Genomic DNA, 7,500 nt, shown 5'->3' with positions numbered 1-7,500 from the left:
ACTTTGACTACAGTACAGTACAGGTATGGCATGCAAATACAACACAGTATGGGCTCTTCTCAACCCTCTCTCCTAAGTCCTCCATCCTCAGTCCTCCGGCTCGTTCCCAGTGATCTATGAAGGACACCGGACAGACTGCCATTGTTGCCGCGACATCATTCTATATAGAAGAGTGGGAACGAGCCGGAGGACCGAGCATCGAGGACTGAGGAGAGAGACGTTGAGAAGAGCCTTATACCCTTTAAAGGGATATTCCGCCATTTTTTGGAAATAAGCTCATTTTCCACCTCCCCTCGAGCAAAACAATCAATATTTACCTTTTTCTCGTTCATCCAGCTTTTCTGTGAGTCTGGCGATACAACTTTTAGCTTCAGCCTAGCATAGATCATTGATTGGATTAGATCATTAGCTTCTCGCCTGCTACAGTAGCATCATCATCATCTCATCTGGCGTAATAATCAAGGGAAGTTGCATAAAACGCAGTGATATCCTCCTGAGACCCGGGAAAATAAAAGTTTTAATTTTGAGATTTTTTTTAGATGATTTAAGTATTTTGGTCTAAAGAAACATGCTGCAGCAAAAAAAATTCCAAAAATTTTCTTAGTTGCTGTGTTATCAGATGTCCTTTGCAGAGGACATCGGGACTATCCGAATGTCCTAACCCTATGGGAATTATGAATGTGTAGTAATAGTATTGCATTAAAGTCAATGGAGTGTTAGGGTATGTGAGATATTACAGGCAAATAGGTGGCCAAGAAAGGCTTTGCTCCCCCTCAAGTGTTTTTAACATAGCTTCCAGAGATGGCTACTATAATGAAGTGTTGCCATAATGGCTGAATAAGCATTCAGACAGCCATAATAATGAGCCTGGCTCATCAGTGTTGCAGCCAATCTGCATACATGGCACACTGTAGAGCTAGGTTTTCAGTTCGGAGGGGTTACTACACCCTCCCTTTAATGAACATGTGTTGAAGAAGTGCAATGGCTTGCTGTGAGGGCATCAGAGAGTATACACCATGATAGGGACTCTCATTATTTGACCTCTGACCCCTTGTAAATGTGAAAGCACTTTTACAGGTAAATGGAGTAATCAGTTGCCCAAAATACACCTTTTTACAAATTGGGCAATGTACATTGAGGCAAATTCACCTACGATGTACTTATTTCTTAATAAACCTTAAAGCTCTAGCTTACACACTGCTTCTGGGGCTGCATTGTACCTTAAGGGATCCCCTTTAATCCTGTATCTCCTTTTATTTATTAGAAATAAGTAGAAAAGACCTTGTTGTCTCACTCAACCCTCTGCCTTATAAAACTTAAAAATTGGTTAAAAGCAGGGGGTACTAAGTCCCGATGTTCACTACAGGGGACATTGAACAAAAGTTATGTTTTGAAGGTGTTAGAATTGCTGGATCTTTCTGAAATTTCTCTGAATTCAAGTTGAGACTGTCATTTTTATGACACAAATTGACTGTGTGCAATAAAACACATAATAATGACCAAAAATGGTCAGTGAAATGAAGTGCTGCCATGAAATGAAAAAAACTCAATAGCCGCCATTTTGAAAATAAAATTTGTGAAATCTGTTAACCCAACCCACATAATTGTGGTATCACCAGAAAGCCCAGGATGTCCTCTTGAGAGTACATAAGGATTGAAATAGTTGGCATGAATGGTATTTCATTGATAAGACTTAGACTGATGTCCCCTACAGAGGACAAAAGTGAATGGCCGGGTCTCAGGAGGATATCTGAAAATAGTCCCCATAGGCAACAAGCAGTAAGAAGTACGTGATATCACTGCGCCCATGGTACATTTGCAACTTCCCTTGATTATTACGCCAGATGAGAGTGTAGTTCCATGTCAAATCAGCCTAGAAAAACGGTAGGTTTCATTTTCAGTTGGTCTTATTGCACTCTCGGTAACACTTTACTTGACGGGTTCATTCATAACACATTCATAACAGCTGTCATGAACTGCTCATGTAGCATTCATGACTGATTCATGAAACAAGACTCAACATTCATACCAACCCTTTCATGAATGTGGAAGACAAAACGACGAAAACTTGTCAAAATAAAAGTCCAACAATCTAGTAATCCATATACAGGGTGAATTATGAATCCTCTCCAGCGTTTTTAAACATCTCATGAATATTTTATGAAATCTACTTCAAATGTCACTTTACTATACAAGTTGTGAAGTATTCATCATACTGGGAAGTGAACTACTGACCATCTGTGGACCTCTGAATGGTTGGAAATTCCTGTTCTATATATCTATATATAGTCATTGGTGTAGACAATTATGCATTCTTCAGAGGTTACTATCATAAAATAAATAGACTAAATTCTAAAAACTGAATACTCCTGGACACCGGACTTCTCTGTTGACTAAGATGTGACATGATCAGGTTGGCTAAAACAAAAAAGACAGCAATGCTGCTTTGCGATTGTTGCACTTTTATTTTGACAAGTTTTTGACGTTTTGTCTTTCACATTCATGAAAGGGTTGGTATGAATGATGAGTCTTGCTTCATGAAACAGTCATGAATGCTTCATGTGCAGTTCATGACAGCTGTTATGAATGTGTTATGAACGAACCCGTCAAGTAAAGTGTTACCGCACTCTCTAACTCGAGAAGAGACACGTTTTAAATGGGGAAATTACCAGAAATCTTAGTCACTTTTAAGAATTATGCTAGCAGTCGGGAACCAAGAACCAGTGTACACAGCATACCGGATCAGAGTCCAGAAGCAGTGAATATAACAACTCAGAACTAGTTCTACCCAGTGCACCGGACCTCACTGAATACAGCCCACCCTGGACCCAATCCTGCCTAGCGAACAGACCATTGGCTGACTGAACTGGCATGACTGTTTGGCAGGTTCTACTAGCTGGACATGTGAGCGACAACAAGCTACTGTGCCTTTTCCACCAGCAGAGATCAGTTCTGTTCCCGTTCACCAGCCGCTATTTGAACCATTGCTAGAGATGCGGGCTGGTTCACTAGACAGCACGCAGGTTAAAACAATACTGAATGGAACCGGTTCAAGAACACGTTCTCTGTCGGTCCAGTAAGAGTCTAAGGGCCCGAGGAACCGGAGCTGTTCTGTCCCAGTCACACAGCCCTTTGAGTTCTGTGGCGCTTTCCAAAGCTCAGCTACGCACAGCTATATCAGATACACACACACACACACACACACACACACACACACACACACACACACACACACACACACACACACATCAGGTGGCTGGACTCCGTCCAGATCAGTAACCAGCAGCAGATGTCACAGTTCCCTCCACAGGTCATCTATATTATGGGATGCCCACTGGCACGGATTCAACTTGTTCGCCTCCTCCTCCTCTCCCCTTCCTCCTCCCCTTCCTCCTCCTCCTCCTCCTCGTCCCACACAATAAACAACCTGCGACCTAAGGCGAGGTCATTGTCTGGTGTTGAGGCCAAAGACAAGACGCCAGCACTAAACACAACATGCTGATCTGCGGCTGCTGAGATCTGAACTGTCTTGTCGCCCCACACCATGCGTCTCTCTCTCGCACCTCATCAAACCATTTGGCAAACCAAAACAAACCCTCACAGGTTGGGAACATGGCAGTGGCTTTAATAGTGTTACGATTCCCCTTCTCTGCACCAATAAATTCCCCCACACAAACACACACACACACACACACACACACACACACACACACACACACACACACACACACACACACACACACACACACACACACACACACACACATAGAGCCCTCCATTGGCTTAGTGGCGGATCAGGTGAGGGGATGGGCAGCTGCCTCTAATAATACCCAGGAGGGTAATCCTCTTGCCTTAAGCACTCTTTCTCTCTGTTTCACGTTCACTCGCGTGCTCCTGTGAGCAGAGATGCTGCCCTCCCCCTCTCCTTCTGTCTCTACCTCCCTAACCCCCTCTCCCTCTCTCTCTCACTCTGTATCTCTCTCCCTCTCTCCCTCCCTCTCTCTCCTCTCTCTTCTCTCTCCCTCTCTCTCCCCACTCTATATCTCTCTCCCTCTCTCCCTCCCTCTCTCTCCCACTCGATATCTCTCTCCCTCTCTCCCTCCCTCTCTCTCCTCTCTCTTCTCTCTCCCTCTCTCTCCCCACTCTATATCTCTCTCCCTCCCTCTCCCTATCTCTCGTTCACACTCTATATCTCTCTCCCTCCCTCTCCCTTTCTAACTCCCTCTCTCCCACTCTCTCTCTCTCCCACTCTATATCTCTCCCTCTCTACCTCCCTCTCTCCCACTCTCTCACTCCCGCTCTCTCCCACTCTCTTGCTCCCTCTTCCTCCAACTTTCTCTGCATCCCTCTATCTCTCACATTCTCTCTCTCCCTGTCACTCCCTCATATCTCCCTCTTTTTCTCTCTCTCTTTTTGTCACTCTCTCTTTCTCTCACTCTATTTTTCTCTCTCTATCCCTCTTTTTCCATCTGCCCTCATTACAGCCAACTGGACATGAACACAGACTGGTTTGTCCTCCAAGTGCAATTAGCTGTTCAGAAAGGGATTTCACTTTCACTGGCTTTGCATTGGCCATATGTTGTGACATTGCACACCACTACAAAAAATGAAATTATCTCTTAATGTGCAACAATTTCCACATAACACAAGTGTTGTTGTGAGTATGTTGCAATTGATTAGCTAATTTCTTCATCCAATTTCAACATTACTGCCTGAGATATATGTACTTATGTATGTGTGTGTGTGTGTGTGTGTGTGTGTGTGTGTGTGTGTGTGCGTGCGTGCGTGCGTGCGTGCGTGCATGCGTGCGTGTGTGTGTTTGTGTGTGTGTGTGCCGTGTGTGAACATTAAAAGCACAGGAAGTCACTTCACTGGAGGTGAACAGGGCACTGTGATTGGGCAAAATTGAGGACGCATCTGAAGTTACACCATCTTCAAGAACAGAGTGAGACTTCCTCCCATCCCAGCCCACAGACTGCTCTGAAGAAATACGCCCAGTATCTTACACACACACACACACACACACACACACACACACACACACACACACACACACACACACACAACACAAACACACACACACAAGCACACACACACACACACACACACACACACACACACACACACACACACACACACACATCACACATCTTCCCAAGTAAAACGGATATTGCACTACTCTAAGAAAGACTCAGCAAAGGACACCAGAAGCACAGACACACACAGACACACACACACACACACACACGCACGCACATACACACACACGCTCCATTGACTTGGTTGACACTACACACTAATTCACTTAGCACAAAGCTACTCAGAACTTCTCCCATCCATGTGTTGGGTGCTGATGGATGCGAGTGCTAAACTCATTAGCGTAGCACAAACGGCAGTTATTTCTCCCACCACCCTGAACCCAACAACACCCTGCAGGACACTCGCTGGGATCACTGGAGACACACACACACACACACACACACACACACACACACACACACACACACACACACACACACACACACACACACCCTGAACCCAACAACACCCTGCAGGACGCTCGCTGGGATCACCAGAGTTTGTTGGTGAGTCAGTGTAATAGACTCTTAGGGCGTTAAAGGAAAACTTTTCACAAGTACTGTTGGTATAAAAATAAATAAAATAAAAAGATTTTAATTTCAAAGATGCCCCCAGAGAGTAGCACTGTATCGGAACAACACCTATTATCACCCTCTTGTGTGTACTGTATGTCTCACGTAATATTAATGTATATACGAACTCAGACGGTGGGTTCATAAAGAGACAAAAGCACCCACACCGTAAGTGTATCTTACAGTAATTAGCTATGTACCAAAAAGGAAAATGTTATGGTGACTTGAAGAGCTGTGAACTGCTTTAACGCTGCTTGTACAAAACTGTTTGGAGCTCCAGTGGAATTCTGATTATTCTCATTCCCGGTCTAACCGTTGATCAGTGTTGTTCACACACTGTGAAAGGGTGAAAATAGGCAAATCACTAGGCCAGCACTGAACGCTGTGTGTGGCAAACAAAATTGGATATTTCAGGAGGTAAAAGCACTGGTAAGAACCAAACCAGATTTTGTTGAAATCTACAAACCTATGGGTACTGAAAAATGTAAGGTTAATTTATCAAATGTTATTTTGAGGTATTAAAAAACATTGTTGTTTTAGAATTTTCAAGCGAAAGGGGCGATAATTTGGTGTCATTATGAAAGTTGCCTTGCAGTTCTAGCTGTTGGCTACAGCAACTCGAACCACGAAATACCGATTTTCCAATTTATTTCATACCGACAGACAGTACTCCCCGACCTCAACCTGAAGGCAAACGCGTCAGCAAACAGGAACAGTAGTCCATTTATGTTCACGAGAGGTCAAGGGGTCCAAGCCAACAGCAATATCTAAATGATTGTTCATGGGAGGTCAACGAGTCAACAGCGATATCTAAACGAACACACATGAATTAATAAGACAGTTGAGTACTGCATGTGAATTAATTAATGGCAGAGTGGAGGGATGGTGTCTCACTAACATGAGAGCACACAGGACTACTGTACTGTATGGGTCTGTGCATCTCAGATGCATTATGAAGGCCCATGTGTATTCAGTACACACATAATGGCATTTCCCCAATAACAGCCTTCCGCTATCATGACTAATCACTAAACACTTATCGCATCAGTATGTTTTTATTTATCTACATGTTTATTTTCCTGAATCCTCCACAGCCAACCAGAAACACCCATCATATCCATCACAACGATGAGTATCCATCTTGCTCCGCTCTAGAATCTTTGGTCTTCTCAAAGCGTGTTTGTGCAGCATGTTTCCGTCTGTACAGGACTGATTGTCATCTTACAATAGGTGTTTTGCATCATAGTGTTGTCATGGTGATTCTATGGATATGCATCACAGCCTAGTTCTATAGTGCATCTCATTCCCCATGCAGTGCAACACGTTTCACCTTGTGTGAGTATTCTCCCAGAGTTTACTTCTCTTATCACACAGCTGGGAAGCTACAGTAGGTTGGTCACACACACACACACACATGTACAACCACACAAAAGCACACACACACACACACACACACACACACACACACACACACACACACACACACAAACAAAACCACACATTACCACACACACACACACACACACACACACACACACACACACACACACAAAACCACACATTACCACACACACACACACACACACACACACACACACACACACACACACACATACACACACACACACACTGCTACAGCTGGCACCACAGTTTGTCACAGCTGGCATCTCAGTTGGTAACATCATCAGTGGAGGAAGGAAACTTTTTCAGCTTTCTGGAGGTTTTTTCTCTGAGAAGCACAACGCCACATGAGCTCTGCCTCTTCACATCCTGTTCCCCTTCCTCAGCATCCAACACCTGCTCACCCCCACACTACAATACAGCACACTACTGACACTTTATGCAAAAG

The 7,500-nt window shown here is 44.1% G+C and overlaps 1 protein-coding gene across 1 annotated transcript in view; it reads right to left on the bottom strand.

The window, feature by feature from the left end:
• The window catches only part of LOC134069472 (A-kinase anchor protein 13), a 140,270-nt gene that overhangs the window by 111,303 nt on the left and 21,467 nt on the right, over nt 1-7,500 (bottom strand).

The sequence above is a fragment of the Sardina pilchardus genome, chromosome 21 (assembly GCF_963854185.1).
Source record: "Sardina pilchardus chromosome 21, fSarPil1.1, whole genome shotgun sequence".
Classification (NCBI taxonomy): Eukaryota; Metazoa; Chordata; class Actinopteri; order Clupeiformes; family Clupeidae; genus Sardina; species Sardina pilchardus.
This window is presented reverse-complemented; position numbering and strand designations above follow the sequence as displayed.